The sequence below is a fragment of the Mus musculus genome, chromosome 18 (genome assembly GCF_000001635.26).
Source record: "Mus musculus strain C57BL/6J chromosome 18, GRCm38.p6 C57BL/6J".
In the NCBI taxonomy this organism is placed as follows: domain Eukaryota; kingdom Metazoa; phylum Chordata; class Mammalia; order Rodentia; family Muridae; genus Mus; species Mus musculus.
The window spans coordinates 49319195-49338806 of record NC_000084.6 but is presented as its reverse complement, the minus strand read 5'-3'; the positions used below and the strand labels follow the sequence as shown (position 1 = coordinate 49338806).

The window sequence follows — 19612 nt, the reverse complement described above, 5'->3', positions numbered from 1 at the left end:
TGCCTTTCTCATGGAATCTCCATCAAAGGAATTGGCTTAATTTTTTCCCTTGTTTTTGTCTTCTGCCTCCCAACTGCACTGGTCTCTTTCCCATGAGGCCTTGTGTGGTATGCTGTGCATACTATTTATGTGGGAAATCTATTAAAACATTCTTCCAATGACATTAGCCTCTCTATGTAATCACTCCTTTGTGAGTTAGATCTAAGTGCAATGCAATTGGAAAGTCAGCTAGCATTTGGATAATTACGAAAGGGCCACAATATTGCCTGTGACCCTATATTCATTTTTAATGAATTTATTATAATTATTTCTTAAAAGTAACATGCTTTATGGAACTTAACCTATGTCTTCGAGTTGGAGAACTACTTCTTATCTGTGATTCTCACCCATACACAGACAAAGGAGTGGTGGGCTACCACTTCCTCCCCTTTGCATGTCTGATCTATATAATGTTTTTTGAACACATTCATAATTGATAAAAAATCCAATCATAAGTAATATATCAGTGTTGCATTAAGGACAAGAAATAAAAAGCATCTCCCCTTAGAAAAAGTTAGCTAAAAGCAAGCCAAGACTTGCATTCTCTACGTCTCCCTTCCTGAGCCTTCCGAGCTTCCCTGTCTATATCTGTTGGTTGTATGAATCTGAATCAATACGTGCCTGAATGCTATCTTGTGAATTTGTCTGTTCCTGTGTGTGTGTCTGTTTGTGTATGCTCTGGCTTTTATTGACTAGTACAGGAAGCTATTAGGAAAAGAATGAGGGATAGTTTACAAAAAAAAATTATAATAGAGTTTTATAAGGAATGAAACTTTACTGACTCCAACTGACCCAGATAACAAACAATTGTGCAGTGTCAAGCAATATTCATATGCTGCTTTCAACATTTATTAGGTTGTTTTGAACCTATTGGCTGTTTCCAGCATTTATTACCTCAATGTACATGCATTACTTGTGGGTCAGAGACATGGAAGAACACATAATTTAAGATTATATCTATGCGTTAGCTTAGGTTGTAAATGTTGACTACATGGGAAACCCAAGGCAAGCAAGGTTGGTTGTTTCGTTGTCCTCTTGGAGGCAGATTAAACAAAAAGGCTGAGCTCACAGTAAAATAGCAGTCCTAAGTGACCTCGAGTTACATTATTAGCTCTTCTGTGAAGCCCAGCAAATGTTCTAGTCTTTTAGAGTGAATATTTTCATAAAGATGCATTGCTACAATATAGTTTTGGAAGAGCTAGAAGTGGAGGAATCGGCTTATTTTCAGAGCAAGCCAGCATCAGCGTAACCATTCATAGTCTCCCTTGTGTTCAACACTGAGCCATATCTCACTTGACTGGAATGTTCCCTAAGTGTGTGTTTTCTTTCCTAGATGGAAAATAATCCTTTAGGCTATTTCCAATACAACACATTCCTGGTTTCTTTTAGTGGAAGACAGCTCCTTCACTCTTATTTATACTGCATATTTCTTTTTACAGTACTTTCCTCTGATTCTCTTTGGATTATCAAGTACTGGTCTTACTTCTGGCTCTTGTACCTGGAGGCTCGCTCTGATTCTCACCATATCCTGAGATATATCTGTTCAGGCACCTTAGACAATGTACTTGGAGAACCATGGGATGAACCGCTGTAAAGTCAGCTAATATTCTAAATGCTTCCATCTTGTTCATTTTCAAGGAAGATGCATCGACAATGTTTCTGATAAATGTAAACCAGTCAGCCCTTTGAATAAATGACTATTGATTTGTAAACGTCATGTCTTATTTTTCAGGACTTCCTATGATTATCCTGCTTGGTTTCTCAGAAGAATAAATTCTTATAGACTCATGACAGAATCTGAGTCCTACACATACATCCTGCATCCCAAGTGCTCACAGTGCGTGCGTATGTATGGCAGTCTGTGGGCTGAAGCCGAGGATGAATTACTTGAAATCGGATTGCCACTGACAAGGTCTACAAATCTGCTGATTCACTCAGTTCTTGAAGAAAAAAAAAATCAATTGTGTCAGATCATCTGGCTGTATGATAGGAAGCACTGTGGGAACAAGTCAATTCGATGTTAATTTAGTACCTTGTATTTGACACTGCTTGACACAGATCTAAATTTTACTTTCTGGCTCCATGAGACAGCCATGATGAGCTGTGCTTCCGTCATTTCACTACTGCTCTTGCTAACACCACCTCTCTCACCACAACCACAGTGACCGGTACTGCTTCGTCTACAACTTCTAGCTGACAAAGGCATCCAGAAACGGGTAGGTGCTGCTTTGATTAATTTCACTTGACAATCACAATGGACCTTATGATATAGGTATTATTAAAAATGACTTCCTTTAAATTCATGGGTCAAAGCACACAGTGGTTAAGCAACATGCCTCAAGTCACATAGCAAACCCATCAAAGCAGGGATTTAGCAGGGTAGGAGGGCTTTAGAATTATGAATCACCCTGTATAACCACTGTGCATCTAAATACTGCCAGATATGGGGTTGGTGCTTCAAAAAATACATACTTCTTATGTTTAAATGTCTGAGTATGTCTGATATGCATATGCAATATGCATATCATTGTCAGCAGCATGAAATGCATATGTAAACTCCACCTCTATCTTTCAATATATCTCTATCCCTTCTCTGTCCTTCTTCCCCAGCAATAGGATCTCATATATCCCAGGCTAGCTTCAAACTCATAACATAGCTGAGGCTGGTCTTAAAATCTTGATCTTTCTTCCTCTACCTTCTCAAAGCTTGGATTTCAGGTTTGTAATTCCACATCTGGCTTTATGATCATATCTTATCATTTTCCCTATAATTAATTTCTTTTGTTAGCAGTGATAATTTTTTAAACAAATGTTTTTATTTAAAAGTAAACAAATGCAATTTTTTATTTTATCAGTAAGTATATTTTAAAAATTTCAAAATAGCAAAAACTCTTTGAGGTTAAACATTAAGAAACTGCTAATTTCAAGCACATTGAAAAAATGATCAATAGTATTTCCATGATGTTTGTAGAAAATGATTTTAATATTTTCTTTTTTTATTAGATATTTACTTTATTTACATTTCAAATGTTATTCTCTTTCCTGGTTTCCCCTCTGAAAACCCCCTATACCCTCTCCCTCCCCTTACTCACCAAGTCACCCACTCCTGCTTCCTGGCCCTGGCATTCCCCTACACAGAGGCATAGTGCCTTCATAGGACCAACGGCCTCTACTCCCATTGATGACTGGCTAGGCCATACTCTGCTACATATGTGGCTGGAGCCATGGGTCCTTCCATGTGTACACTTTGGTTGTTGGTTTAGTCCCTGGGAGTTGTGGGGATACTGGTTGGTTCATATTGTTGTTCCTCCTATGGGCCTGCAAAACCCTTCACCTTCTTGGGTCCTTTCTCTATTTCTTCCATTGGGGATCCTGTGCTCAGTCCAATGGTTGGCTGAGACCATCCACCTCTGTATTTGTCAGGCACTGGTAGAGCCCCTCAGGAGACAGCTATATCAGGCTTTTGTCAGCAAGCACTTGTTGGCATCCATAATGGTGTCTGGGTTTGGTGATTGTATATGGATGGAACTCCAGGTGGGGCAGTCTCTGGATGGCCTTTCCTTCAGTATCTGCTCCACACTTTGTCTCTGTAACTCCTTCCATGGATATTTTGTTCTCCCTTCTAAGAAGGATTGAAGTATCCACACTTTGGTCTTCCTTCTTCTTGAGCTTCATGTGGTCTGTGAACTGTATCTTGGGTATTCTAAGTTTTGGGGCTAATATCCACTTATCAGTGAGTTCATATCATGTGAGTTCTTTTGTGATTGGGTTACCTCACTTAGGATGATATCCTCCAGATACATCCATTTGCCCAAGAATTTCATAAATTCATTGTTTTTAATAGCTGAGTAGTACTCCATTGTGTAAATGTACCACATCTTCTGTATCCATTCCTCTGTTGAGGGACCTCTGGATACTTTTCAGCTTCTGGCTGTTATAAATAAGGCTGCTAAGAACATAGTGGAGCATGTGTCCTTCTTACAAGTTGGAGCATCTTCTGGGTATATGCCCAGGAGTAGTATTGCTGGGACCTCGGGTAGTAAGTACTATGTTCAACTTTCTGAGGAACCACCAAACTGTTTTCCAGAGTGGTTGTACCAGCTTGCAATAGAGGAGTGTTCTTTCTCTACATCTTTGCCAGCATCTGCTGTCACCTGGGGGTTTTGATCTTAGACATTTTGACTGGTGTAAGGTGGGATCTCAGGGTTGTTTTGATTTGTGTCTATTTGCTTTGTTGAAAGAAGATTACTTTCTTGCTTTTTCTAATAAATTAGATTTTTTAATTCAGCCTACAAAGTTGATGAGTAACTCTAGCTGTATTTTCTACATATTGTATGCCATGAAGACTATTGATATGTTTGTATGATATGTATGTAGTGATATGTATGTATACATAGTATATATAGCAGTTTCCATCACATCAGCACATTTTCTTACTATGCTTATTTATAGTCATTCCTGTATCTTATTAGTATTTAAAATTGTTTATCCTGGCAACTGTACTGGCTAGTACCTTCGTAAAAGGTAAAATAGATAGCATGTGTTGTGCTCTGGGCAGTTTGACTTCTTTTCCCAGAATGTTGATGGGATGCTTCAAATGATCATCATCAAGCCCAGTGGTTTGATTTGAACTGTATCTCTACCAAAATTAGCAATCAAACCCAAAAGGATAAACTAAATCCCGAGAGATATCAGATGAGCCAGCCACACAAAGCCAAAGAAAGAGCATTCTGCCCAGTGTAAGACGGAGACCCAGAAAAACACGAGTGCCTATGGGGAAAATAGAGGGTGAGACTGTAGAAGTAAGCTTAGCTCAACCATCAAGGGAATCTAGTAACTTTTATGATGTTTATGTGAGGGAAATGCAGGCAACAACCACTCACCATTGCTGGCTACAGTTTGTATCTGAACCTGTGAGCTCAGTCATTCCTCATGGGACTCTTTCTGCTGGCACCTCCAGGGCTTGCTCATGCTCTCTAATAGGCTAGCTAGCTGTCACTTTGCAGGACAGTGGTACAGGACAGAGAAGGGGAGTTTTGCTACTTTTCTGGGGTCTGGCTGTAACTCACATTTTCTTACTGGTTTGGACAAGCTGCCCTGTGCTTTTATTTGTAGGGTAACTTTATCCTCTTCTGAACAGCTTCATTCGGTCACCACTGTCTATCTTCCAGGGAACATTGAGTTAGTGCATTCACCCACCTTTTGCATTTCTGGAGTGTGCAGGAATATCTGGGTCTCATGCTCAATGTCAAGCATTCTTTCCCAGGTCCTCTCTGCTTATTTCTTTCATGGTGCAATTTCTTATTCTCTTATACTTTGCTGTGAGCCTCTCCAGAGTCATTGAAAAAAATAAAGCTATAAAGCCTCTGCTTATAGGATTTTTCTCCCAGAATTATCTGAATGTTTCTGACATTAGTATTTTATCTTTGTATGTGGGATAGGGGTGTAAGTGAAGAAGAACTTTATTCTCTCTCTGTCTTTTTCTGCATGTTCCACAAGGATGTTCTTCACAAAGCATTTAAAGTGTTTCCTATTTTCCCTCTTTTTCTTTTCCTTGACTTCTTCTAAATCATTATGTTTAGCAGCTTACATATTTTTTTCTCTTTTCTTTGTTTTTGTGTTCCTACTCCTCTCTTTTTGTCTCACTCTCTTCTTTTTTGTTGTGAGCTGAAGATTGAGTCTAGGTCCCCACCACATAGGTTGTCTTAGTCAGAGTTCTATTGCTGTGCAGAGATGCCATGACCACAACAATTTTTATAAAGAAAAGCATTTAAATTGGGATTGGCTTATATTTCAGAGGTTTAGTTCATTATCATCATGGTAGGGAGCATAAACTGCACACAGGCAGACATGGTGCTAGAGAAGCTGAGAGTTCTGCATCTGGATTGGCAGACAGCAAGAAAAGAGGTCCTGGTTTGAGCATTTGAAAACTCAAAACCCACTCCCAGTGGCACACTTCCTCCAACAAGGTCACACCTTCTAATAGTGCCATTTCCTAATGGGCCTATGTGATTATGTTCATTCAAACAGGCAAAGCATGTACTCTCCTTTGAGCTATACCCCTAGGTCCTTTTTGATTTTGAATCACGAGGTGAGAAATGGCAGACCCAGGGAACCCTTTTCTTTGTCAACAAGAGCTGGTGGCTCTATCAACACATATGGAAAGAAAAGTATGATGGTCTTTATGTTCTAAGCTGTGCTCATCTTAGAGAATATTCACACACTTGATTTAATGATGGGTAGTTAGAGAGAGAAAGGCAAAAGGCTTTACATGGGATGCACCATTTATCAAATGAATGTCTTAAAACATCATTTCTATTTCACTGTGAGAAGAGGGTTCTGAGTCAGAGCCAGGCTGACTGAATGCTGAGCCTTATCAGTGTACGTCATCAGCACAGAAAATGAGCCGTAGGCTTTTTCTGTGTTCAGCAGTCTGCCCCTTAGGTCTTGTAACTCTAGAGGAAATTCAGGCCCTCTCTTTCCAGGAGTAGATAGTAGTTATTCTAATCCAATCACAATAATCTCATTTCAATTGCCATATCTTTTCAAAAATCATAATTTAAGGTAGTCCCTGCACTTCCCCACGTGGCTTCCATTAGAGATCTATGTGTGCTGACTCAACTCAACTACTGTCATGGAATATACTTTCATATTTCTTGTCCAGGAGCAATCCCTTCTCCTTTCTAATATGACAAGGAATAATACAGCCCTCTGGATGCTTTTCCCTCTTGAAATCAGACAGTGCTTAGATGAGACTCTCTGTTTCTGCCTAAAAAGGGAAAAAGAATGGTCAAGGTGTAGCAAATCCCTCGGAAGCTTTGCCCACCCTTGATCTTAGGTGAGATTATATTTATGTTCATTTCATAAGCGTATTTGAGATAGGATTTTTGCACAAAGGAATACTCAAATCCTTTGTTAGTTGTAAGTGGGTTGAATTGGACAGTAAATAGAGTAAATGTACATAGTGGATATACTCACCCCCAAAGATCTTAAAAATGAATTAGGAGGCCAAGCATGGGTCAGTGTAGTATAGGAGAAAGTTAAGAAGAAGGTGGATGCAACAATCCTTTTCTTCTTAAGTACTTTATCAGTAGTTGGACTTTATAATTTAGTAGTTGTATTGGGAGTTGGAAATAGGCACAAGCAATGTTCAAGTGTAGGGCTGAGGAAGGATAAAAGCAACCTCAAGAACTTAGATTATGGGCTCTGATTTCCACTTCCACTCTGTTAGCATCCCCTCCCCCCTCTCAGCAACATTAAGGAGTAGATGTTAAAGAGCTAGAAACCTGAGATGAAATGTTAAGCAATGCCCCACCATTAGAAAGCTAATAAGATCTGACTATGGCATGAGCTATGCCTTCTAAGCCCCTACCCACACACAGCATAGATTAATAATTTAAGACAGCAAGGAAGAAGCACAAAGCACGTTTCCAGATGGGGGTCTATCTGAAGTGCTACCGTGAAGAGAAGTACTGTAACCTCCCAGCACAAAGGCATACTGACTATCCAGAAGCATTGTATCCCGATACGTTGTCTTTAAGCATCCCACCACAGGCCAGGAGGAAGAGGTCTGCAGGCTCTGCTGCTTCACGCATCACAGTTCTGCTAGATGACGAAACCTATTGAGGATATAGGTTTTTATTTCGTTTGGTTTGGCATTACAGTCTCCCCTCCTCACTAGTGTTCTCTCTCTCTCAAATTCATATCACGTGAATTGCTTTCTTTCTTCTTAGCTCAGCCTGAGAAGCCATAAGTGAATGCTTTGTACTACGGAAACCTGCCTTTGAGATGTGGAGTTGGGAACACCCTCTTTAGGAAAACATTATATTCCTCCCAAATAAGAATTGCACAGACAGTATTATTGTAGTATACATCCTCAGGGTTTACTCCCTTCCTTTTGATAGTATATCCTAAAAGGTTAGATGACCCTAATGAAGTTCTACCCCATTACGTGTCTAGATCTTCCTCTCCTTCAAAGTACTAGCTTGGTTAGCCTAGTGTCAGCGAGGAACGCTGAAACTACTTTTTTTCTTCATTTACATTTCAAATGCTATCCTAAAAGTCCCCTATACCCTCCCCTCCGACCCCCGTCCTGCTCGCCTACCCATTCACTCCCACTTCTTGGCCCTTGCTTGCCCCTGTACTGGGGCATAGGAAGTTTGCTAGACCAAGAGGCCTCTCTTCCCATTGATGGCCAACTAGGCCATCTTCTGCTACATATACAGCTAGAGACACGAGTTCTGGGGGGTACAAATTAGTTCATATTGTTGTTCCACCTATAGGGTTGCAGACCCCTAATAGAATTATTTTTAACTAATTGTTCTTTATTGTTGTTGTGTTTGATAAAGTGATTTGTAAGTTAAACCATGTAAAATTGCTATTCAGAGAAGTCTAAAGATAGCAAAATGCAGGGAGTGCCTTATAGTTTGACTTTCTTGGTATTTCACATCCTGAACAGCTATGTGTTTTGAATATAGGTGTGGTTTCATGGTGACTTCAGCTTTTTTATTTTTCCATAAGCTATCTGACAGAGTCTGAATATAAATTTTATTTTTAAAGTTTCTGGAGATTTAGTCGCTGCCATCCAATGTTCCTTTGTAAATGAATTATGTTGTGTTTCCATTCTTGATTCCATTTTATAGCATATCTTCTTAGGATGTGGTTTAAATGACTTTGTGGAGCAACTGCTGATGAACAAAGATGGAAAGAAAATCCTTTCAGTGGTGTGGATCAGTATAACCAAGCTTTGCATCAAAAAGTAGCCTGAGCTGATAGAGAGTAACTATATCTCCTTTTCCTCATCTTGCTCCTCCTCCTCCTCCTCCTCCTCCTCTTCCTCCTCCTAACGTTTTTTTCTGTAGGCTAGAAAAGGACTATTACTGGTGAGGCTTATCCACAGCCTCAAATATGGTAGACATCTGATTTGTATCACATCTCTTATTTTATTTAAATTATATTTATAAGTTCTCTAGAAGTAGATTATATGAGCTGTTAGAGGAGAATTTAATATGATTTTAAAATAAAAATAATGTCAAACCAAACTTCTGTCCTGGCGTAAACATCCTTCCTTTATTGTATGAGCCTGTAATTTTTAAAACTTGTACTCTTCTGAAGGGTGTGTGTGAAATCATTTAATTGCATACCAGTTTTTATTAAGAGCCATCAAATGTAAACTACTTGAAATCAACGACTTTCACTTTATTTTTCCACCTTTTCCAGTGCCCAGGACTTAAAATATTACTATCTTCAGTGATAAAAGCAAGCCTTACAATCATCTGGATATTGATTGCTTCAGTAGAAAAAGGAAAAGCGTTTCCTAGGTTACTGAAAATGAGGTGATAACAAGAACACCTGCCCTCAAAGGTTACAGACCCTTGGACACAGCCTAGGGCTCACTCGCATCTTATTGATCAGCCCAGTAGTGTTTTTGCCTCTACTCCAGCTTGGCTCCCTAAGGGCTCAGCAGTGGCCATGCTTCAGTGTTAGGATAACTACGCTCTGTCTCATCTTTACTTTAACCACTTCATGCAGAAGCCTAAGAGGTACTGGATTTCTGTGTGTGTGTGTGTGTGTGTGTGTGTGTGTGTTGAATATGTGTATGCTGTTTTGGTACGTGTGTATGGCCACGTATGTATGTGAAGAGGCCAGAAGAGGACATCCAATGTCTCCCTCTGCCTTTTATTCCTATGATTCAGGGTCTCAAAATGCCTGACATACAGCATTTTGGCTGGGCTGGCTGGCCAGTAAGCCTTTTGAGATCTGCCTGTCTCTGGGATGTCATTCTGGTGTTACAGATACATATAGCTATACCTTGCTTTTTTTTTTTTTTAATATATATGAATACTCAAGATTTGAATTCATGTCTTTGGGTCCTCATGCTTGCAGGGTGAGTGCCATTCTTATCTTGTGAGCCATCTCTTCAGCCTGTCTGTATCTTTTTTTTTTTTTTTAATGTAGACACAGTTTGGGTTCCATTTTCTTCATTCTAAAGTCCCCCTTTTCTTTTGCTTTAAAATCACATTCATATGGCAAGGATATTCTTCATTGTTATTTCTTCCTCTGTTATTTTTCTTCTTTCTCTTCCTAATTTCCACCTTTTTTATGTGGCTGAAAAGATCAATGGGCTCTTCATTGCCTTTGGAGTGTAGGGCTCAGGAGGTGCTCTCTTGGTGGATCTGATCTATTTTAGGCTCTGGCTTCCCAGGGTGACACTGGCTCTGCAGACTGATGCCTGCACATATCAGTTTGGTACTCATTTTGTGCCTGATGGCACTGAGGGTGGTCAGTGTATTCTTGTTAATGGTGGTCCTCATGTAAGAAGTGGCTAGTTTTTGAGGGCCAGATCTGTGTTTCATGATCCTGATAATCCCTTTGCCAGGGACCCCAGAGTCTTTAGGTAAATCAGCCGCAAAGAATAGTGGTCCTTCAAATCATTGGGTTTGGTGCTATACATCTGCCTATTTCTCTCAAATAATTGGAGCAGTTGCGAAGGACCATCCATTGTGGATGTACAGACGTGGTACAGCTTTTCTTCTTCTATGGTGCTCTAGAGACAGAAAGATTTCCAACTCTGATTCTACTGTTTTTCCTCTCCAGTTTCCTCGACTTTACTTTGTAAGCCAGTTTAGCATATATAATATATTTATAATAAACTTATGTAATTCCATACTACATCATTGGTTTTAATTATCATAGCTGCTACTGAGTGTTGAGTATAAAGCAACATTACTGCAATGCTAGTAATTAAACAGAAAGCAATTAAAAACAGTTTCAAAATCTTGTATTTATCCTTACTTTAGCTTAATTTTAGGGTTTGCTATAACACGTATTTTTTTTTCAATTTCAAGATTTTAATTTATTTATTAATTTAACTTGCCTCTTCCCATGTAACAATTTAGATAAAATATCCTCAAGGAAAGAATAACAGTAGCATCACCAAAGAAATACTGAAAGAGATTAAGAGAAATTTCTTTTTTCTTCAAGGTGTGTTTGTCATTTCAATACATCTCTCCATTATTCTCGTCAATCCTGGGCAGCTCTCTATACACGATCACGTTCTTCTCTCAGATCGAGCATCCCTTATACACAGCACAAACATGATATCTTTAGTCAACACCTGTGAAAACTACACACCAACTCTGTAACAGGGGCAAATAATGTAACCTCAAATACATCTTAGTAGCAGGAGCAATGAAACTCTGAAGGTACAACCTTGCCTCTGGCGTTGAGGAAGAGAAACTTGGAATAGGTGGTCAGGGAGGACCATGGCCTGCCTGAGACAAGATAAGTGCTGATAATTCCAAACAGAGTATGGTGGATTCTACCTGTAGTCTCAGAAGACTGCAGGAGTAAAGATGAGACTGAGATGGGGAAAATTCTCATGTAAATTATTAACATCATTATTAAATGGTTTAAAGTTGTGTTAGGCCTGTTCCCTTTTTCTACTTTACCTATATTACCTATGTGGCACCAGCATGTGTTCAGGTCTTTGGGAGTACAGACTTCAGTAGCATCATGTGTCCATCTCACCTCCCCCATCTTTCTCAAGACGCAGGGGCCAAAACTCTATTTCTTTCTTCAACACAGCTCAGTTGCTATTCTAAGCCAAAGCTGTTCTTCATTTATGATTCCCTTCAGTCTTTCCTCTGGTTGAATATAAATATTAGAAGTCTGTTCTAAATGCTACAGTAGTGGGGTGGGCAGTGATGGGCTAGGCTATATAGCAGTGCTGACAAGTCTAGGCATGTCCACTGGACTGTCATGGACCTAGTTCTTGGTTACTAGTATAAGTAAGTTAGCTGAAAATCTAGGCTGTGTGTGTGTGTGTGTGTGTGTGTGTGTTTGTGTGTGTATAGGAGAGGAATCTTATTTAATGCAAAATATTTATTCAAATTTTCAACATAATAATAGATGTATATTGATAGCATTTATTCTAAAATTTAAGCTATATTCTTAATATTCTGTACTTTTATACTCTGCCCTTTTAGTCGGCTACCAAAGGCCACCATACTGGGGCTTGCTTACAATTTCAGATGTTTGGAGTCCATGTCCATCATGGCAGCAGGCAGGCAGGCAGGCAGGCAGGCAGATAGCCAGGCAGGAATGGTGCTGGAGCAGTAGCTGAGCGATCACATCTTGAGACAAACAACTGTGGGGCTGGAGGAGAGGCAGAGAGACCTAGTTGGGAATGGCATGGGGTTTTGACACCAAATCCTACCTACAGTGACACACCTCTCCAACAAGGCCATACTTGCTAATTCAAATAGCTTCAACCACTGGGGACCAAGTATTCAAACATAAGAGCCTACAGGGGCTATTCTCACACAACCCATTCCAGTCTCAATTGATAGCAATTGAGTATTCCACATCATAGTGTTACCCGCTTGCTCCTTAAGATCTGCTCTGGTACATTAGAGGTCAGCGAGCCTGCTTCTTTGCTTTTCACACTGGCTTGTACATCAAAGCAAACCAAGTCTTCAGCTTTTCCCCTCTAATTAACCACGCCATTCAGTGGGTCATCCAGCCTGGAAGGAGTGATCCACAGACGCCTATGATGTGCCTGCAGCAGGAATTGGTAGGCAGAGCCTCTGTGAAGATTGCAGAAGAGATACGTGGCTCCTTTGGCAGATACATCTTTTTAATCAGTTGTGACCTCAATATGTCATCCCATATTTTTGAAAGGATTCTGAAGTACAGCAGCTATTGCTTAAATTTTGAATTTGCACATTTTCCTTTTCTGCAGCCCCCAGTTTTCCTATCAGTCATGGTTCCTAATATCCCTGCTATCTCCAGCCACACTGCCAACTCTGTCAGTTGTCAGTTACGGAAACATTGTCATGAAGGAACAGCTCTTTTTCTTCTCTTTCTTTCTTCCTTTCTTTTGTTTTCTTTCTTTCTTTCTTTCTTTCTTTCTTTCTTTCTTTCTTTCTTTCTTTCTTTTTCTTTTTCTTTTTCTTTTTCTTTTTCTTTTTTTTGGAGCGATGAGAAGCAGATTGCAGTGGCAGACTATTGGAGACTTGTCGAAATGCTCTGCAGTTCAGAACACTTCAGCTTAGCTTTTTGAATTATTATTCATTATGTTACACTGACTGGTAAAGTGCTTCTCAAGTAATTGATTCTGCAAAAATCATTCTTTGCTTGAAATAATTGTCAACTTCTTCATTTGTGTGTAGTTATAGACACAGAGCTTGAGTAGTAGCGATGTTTCAATATGGCTCTTTCACCATTAACACTTGTGCTGGGTAATTTTTCTGTAGAAACCTCTTATTGAGGTTTGTCATCTCATTTTGAAATGATTTATACTTTTGTTTGTAATCTAGTTTTTTCTTTGTTACCTATTAACACAACGATGGCAACAACAGCATCAACAATACCAACGACACCCTGAGGATGCAGGCAAGGTGTTAGGGTCTGGCTTGACTTGGTGGTCTATTTCTTAAGCACGACAGGCAGGGATGCACACCTCCACTTTGTGTGTTCAGCTGTGCAGGGAAGAAAACATTATTTGAGGATGAGCCTTGTGTCACTTTGTCTAGGTTTTCTTTTTGCTTTTAATACAGGATTTTGTTTTGTTTTGTTTTTTGTTTTGTTTTGTAACACAAGATTTTCTTCAGACTCCTCATTATCTACACAGTTTGTAAATGAATTTTCTGATTTGGGAACCTCCTCCTCTGGCTTCTCCCATTTCAAATGTCAAGTAGAAGTCTGAGAACTTCTCAGACTGCTTCCCATGGCCAGAACTGACGATCTGAAGTTTTTAATTCTACTTTGGGGACCTCATGCTAGTCATGATAGTGCCTCAGTTTCAATCTCCGGGTCCCTGACTGGAAAGTAGGTGACTTTCAAATTTGCTCTCTCTCATTCTCTATGTACCTTATAACTAGACTAATATCATGCATCATTATAAACTTCTTGAGAGACAAGGCAAATGCCAGGGCCTCGTATCCCATGGCAATGGCTGTTATTCCTACTTCCAGGATGGTGAACATTGTTGCACCTGATCTCTGATAACTTATAGAAGGCTTCCATTGAAAAGTTAAGTCTTTTTAGTTCTGGACTCAAAAGGCAATTTATTTGCATGCTATTTGACAGGAGGCTTCCTTTTTTTCCCCCAACACGATGCTATTGGACATAAAAGTAGTAGGATTTCTGAGAGGGCAGTGTGGTCCTCTATCTACCCAAAGGGTAAAGTGTAACCAGAATAAATAGGTTCCATGGATCTCAGTCTGGCTTGGAAATCTGGAAGTGTTATAGCTCTACGACAGTTGCTGACATTCCTACTAAGGCAGTGGTGGAGTCTGGCCTGTCAGGCAGGTCCAAGGTCCAGTGATGAAGGCTTCGGGAGAGATAACTCTTCCCCAAGTATTACAGCTCAGTAAAACAGCCACTTTCAGATGGACCTTGGTGAAATTACTTGTGCACTTTATTTCCTGTGGACTATATAAACATTGAGGGGTAGGCTAGGATTTAGGGCTAGTTGTTTCCTGTTGACTCAGTTTGAGATGGCAGTGATGCTCTATTTGCATGGAGAAGGACTCCAGGTTCTTTCTCCACTTGGCTGATTATCATGGCCCTTTCATGGTTATGTGTTACAGAGTAGGTAGAGGTAGGCAGGGAATGACTCTATTCCTGCCTTGTTCTCAAATCCGAGACTCTTGGGGTCTAAGATCACTCAACCTTACCAGTTCTTCTGTCTGGTGGCACTGTCCCCTTGCCCCACAAACAGAATGAGAAACAAGTATTTTTGTGTTTTAAAGAGTAAAATGGTTTAAAAAAAAACAGCTGCCAAACTTAAAGACACAGCTCAAGTGTCTCACACAGATGTTCTCAATCTTAGGTTCGGCAGTTTCTCTTAGGGCTATAAAGCAATCATTATAGTGGCTATGAAGAACCAGGTTATTGGTGGCTTTGTGTGTATGAAGTTCTTATTAGTGTTTAATGTAATTGCAGTGTTTTGTGTCCTGTATGCCAAAATTACATAATGAATAAAATAAATGTCTTGCAGTATTCACTGTTTGTATTTTTATTAGTTGTTTAATTTAACAAGTATGTTATCTCCTGTCACAGCTTCAGTAATACGAGAATATCTTTTTATTATATAGCCTGTGATGTAAATTAATGGTGTATAGAATGTCTCAGGAACCAAATGAATGACTAGTTACTGCATAAAATAAATCTATTTTTATGTTCCAATCATGTGTTAATTGAGTTGTTTTATCTATTCATGAGTTTATACATCCAGTAACATCTACTAATGCAAGAAAGAGGTGAACAGAATTATCATTTCATTTTTTTCACTTCAAGTAATGTATAAACCTTTTCATAATGCTGTGTCTACTATGACATGAACTCTGGAATGGACAGCAATGACTCTATTGGAAATAATGAATATGAGCATGATGACCATACCATTTTTGTCATTGTTTTGACTAATTGCTGTCCATTATTTAGTTTCAGTTGAAAATGAGTGTGCATGTGTGTTCCTATCCTAGTTACTGGCTAGTTAGTATTGCACGTTTAGGTATAACTCAGAAAGAATCTAATGGGTGCAATATGTATCTTGGAAACGTGTTTGAATAAATTCCCCTAAGCAAGGGAGAAATAATGAAAGAGAATGTTGCACATAAGAGTGTAAACATAACTTTTATTTTCCATATGAAATTACTTTCTCAGAGGCTTAGTGCCTCTGTCTGCTTACTTAGGCCTAGTCCTGGAAGCTTCTAGCCGCCCCCGTACAATCTAATTTAGGCTTAGAATGTTTTCAGACTTGCTGCTGAATAAGCTCATCCCTTCCTAGCTTTTCCTGGTCTCTGGCTGGGTGGTTCAACCCAGCTTTTCTGGCTGAAGACTCCTCTCCAAGTTGACTGATTGATTCTGGCTTCCTTCTCAGCTTCTGACTGAATCGCTTTTCTTGGCTTACTCTAACTTTGGCAATCTGTCCTTACCTGATAGCTCCTCATTTTCTGGCTCATTCTGTCTTCCCTGGTGTCTAGCTTGTTCTCTTTCTGAAACATGTACAACTGTCCTGGAAAACTGCCTCCCTCTTTCTTTTCTCTGCGATGCTCTCCCTTAAGTAGCCTCTTCTTGTTCTCTTTTATGAGAGTTGGGCATAGCCTATTCTGTAAAGTCTTGTCCTGATTTGTTACATTGTGTGCCAGTCAATTAGATGTCACTTTCAAACATGGCTGCTTCCTTCTACTAACTAACTTTAACTTCATTGTTTGGAATTAAATGTGTGTGCTAAGGGCGTGTCTATATTCCAGTCAGAGGGATTAAAGGTCTGTGCTAAGGCTGAGCCACACCACAACTAGAAATAGGTTTTTCAAGTAAACAACATAATTTCAGAGTTCACAGTGTGATCAAATATCCTGGAACATAAAAAATTTTTATGTTGATAATAGGAACATATATGGCTCTTCCAATTCACTGTCTATGAAATATGATAACTTCCTGAAATAATTTCTCTTCCCATAGTGAAGAGAAATTCCAATACATATTATTTTGTCTTTAGAAGCAATTTGTCCATATTTACAGTCCTTGATAGATCTATTTTCACATAAAAAGTCTATGCTCCTAGGTATGATGGCCAGTACAATCCATTTCTGGTGAATAGCATCATTGCTTTGACATGATTGGCTTGCTCTCTCTGCCCCTCTCTACTGAATACCTATCTTCTCTACAATGTTTGGCTCTTTCCTGCATTTCCTTTTCCTTCTTGAACTCTGCCACCCATCAAAGTTGCTCTTGAGCTTCTTGGCTCAGCTCTGAGTATCAACACTTCCTGAAAGATGTCTGTAATCCTAGGAGCTTCTGTACTCTTTCAAATCCTCTGTGCTGATGTCACTCTGGCACTCATGACTACTTCCCCACCTTCCTGGCCAGAAACTAAGTGAATATATTAGTTAGTGACCTAAAGAGTCGTAGTGAATCCATCAACATTAGCTTCTTCCAGAACATCACTGGGTTTTTCTCTTTTATTCCTGATTTCGTGCCTCTCTGCTTAGAGAGGGCATCTTTCACATCATTCTACCTTCACTACCATGGAGGAAATATCAGTCTTCCTGGATTCACTCAGCTATTACAATAGACTATTTCCCTATGGATTGCATGTTGTAGTAAAATACACAGATGACAAAGAAAGCTAAGATCAGAGAAACTATTTGTGGTCTATATAATGAATGCATGCATATTAATTAATGTATTAAAGGCCTGTGAAATGTTATATTGACTATATCACAGTGGTTCGCAACCTTCCTCATGCTGCAACCCCTTAATACAGTTCCTCATGTTGAGGTGACCCCTAACCATAAAATTATATTGTTACTACTTCTTATCTATATTTTTGCTACTGTTAGAAATTGTAGTGTAAATATCTGATATGCAGGGTATCTGGTATTCGACCCCAGAGGGGCTGATACTCACAGGCTGAGAACAACTAGAAGAGAACACTCCCCATGCAAGCAGAAACATTTCTGATTTGACTCTATCATGATTGCATTGCTCCTTCTCCCATCTTTAATGTCCACCCAGTCATTTGGCTTCACTCATTTACTACATAATCATGAGCTTGTTACCATGGGACAAGATACTGCTAGGCACCAGCTGTACAGCTGCATCATGTTCCCTGCTTCCAAAGAGCTCAGAGTTATAAATAGAGAAAAATGTTTCTTTCCCTTAGAATGACTGGAATCTATTTAAAAACACTTCTGACCATATTGGGGAGGTGTTTTCTATTTGTTTTCCCCACAGAATGGTTATTCTGTAAGTATTTTAAATGAATGAAATGAAAAGCTATTTTTTTAAATTAAAAAATTAGGGTCAACTAATAATCAAATACCCAATGTAATGTATTCAGTTTTGTAATATAAGGGCAAAAGCTGGGTTCTACTGAACAATGCAGAAAAGCATTGTTCTGAAATAGAACTACTTCAAAAAGGAACATTTAAATTCCTTTCTTACTTGGTTGTTTGTTAATAGCTTCATATTTTACATGGCACCAGAGGATATTACAGTGTTGACATTCAATGAATTTTAGAAGGCAATAGAAATAATTAATAATCTATTCATGGAAATCATGATAAAACACTAGGAAAATATAATCTGATTATGGTAGTAACAGAAATTAAAATGACATGACATGAAAACAGTGACAGATACAGGCAAAAATCATTGGCAAGTATATTTATTATTTTTATTTTTGGATGTTTTAATGTGCATAGAATGCTTGATTGAGTGCAGTTTTAGGAATTCTCTCTCTCTCTCTCTCTCTCTCTCTCTCTCTCTCTCTCTCTCTCTCTCTGCTAGAATGTTAAGGCTTCATTCATCAAAACCCAGATAAAGGAAGTTTTATAACCCTTCCTATTCATAAGTTTCCCAATGTTTGATGAATTTGTGTTTAGGAAGTAATCTAGAGGTTACCCTTATATCCATAGCACTTTCTTCTCATTTCAACCGAAAGAGAGTAGAATGTATGAATGCATTCTGATTGGTGTGCATGTAATCCTGGCTGGTGTTGGAAACCTTGAACCCAGCTTAATTCTTTTGTCTTGGGACAAGATTTATACGTCTCTCTGGTTTTAATTCTGTACTTCTTGTAAACCATTAACCACTTTTTATTAAACTACAGGAAGGATGGGGCAAGGGAGGGCACTGGGAATAAGGGAGGGCACTGGGAATGAGAGAGGGCACTTGGAACGAGGGAGGGCATAGGGTGGAAGAGTTCTGAATAGAGGTTATGGACATGATTCTGTGCTCCAAGTGTTTCCTTAGTCACTCTTCAACAAGCACTCAAGAAGGATATTGTGCTACTTTGGCAAAAAGTGCAGACTGATGTCTCCAAGTGAATGCTGTGCTTTGTAAGAAGCCCTGATGGTCAGTTAAAGGTATCTGGGTTTCTTAAGAGAGTGTTTGATTTGAAGCCAGAGGAGGCATGGGAGGCAGTGGGACTTGCCACCTCTTCTGTAAGGGCTTGAAAAAAACTTGGTTCCCAGGATTTTCAACTGTGAGGCAGTTCAAGGGGGTTGCCTGCAAAAGATTTCCTGAATAAATTCAAATGGCCTCTGTCAAAGGAACTGGGCACCACAGATCTGTTAGCAGAAAACTGCACAGTTGCACAGTGACTTGGGTAGATTGATGTATAAAAGACAATGAAAAGGATCATGTGCGTGTCTGAGAACAAGAGTGTTACACAGCGCTTTTGTTTGTGCTAGGGTATCAGCTAATGGCTTTGTGTTGCCTCAGATGCTAAGAAGCCTGCAGAGAGGCTCTGGGGAAGAAGCTGTACATCAAGGAATATCTCATTAAAAGGAGAGATCTCACAGGAATGTGTAGAAGGACACACACCAAATTATTATCACTTATTATCTTGCCAACTGTGGTTATAGGAATATAGGGCGGTGATGGTAACTGTGACAGGGTCATCTTAAGCTTTTTAAAATTTGTGCATTTCTTATTATTTATCTATCAAAAACATTAATTAAATATTAAGAAAATAGAACAGGAAGGTTTTATTTTTCCAAGACCCTTAGTTTATTAAGTTTATTGTTATAATATGCAGCCTCAGTACATGTTCAGT

The 19612-nt window shown here is 39.2% G+C and overlaps 1 long non-coding RNA gene across 2 annotated transcripts in view; it reads left to right on the top strand.

Moving 5' to 3' along the window:
* Positions 1-1962: 1962 nt before the first annotated feature.
* Gm32870 overlaps positions 1963-19612 on the top strand; it is a 90466-nt gene continuing 72816 nt past the window's right edge. Inside the window, exon 1 of one of the 2 annotated variants that reach the window (XR_386214.2) lies at positions 1963-2255. This is a non-coding gene — a long non-coding RNA (predicted gene, 32870). Of the gene's footprint in view, positions 2256-9478; positions 9582-19612 lie in introns of those variants that run through there. The other variant, XR_386215.4, reaches the window with a different exon arrangement.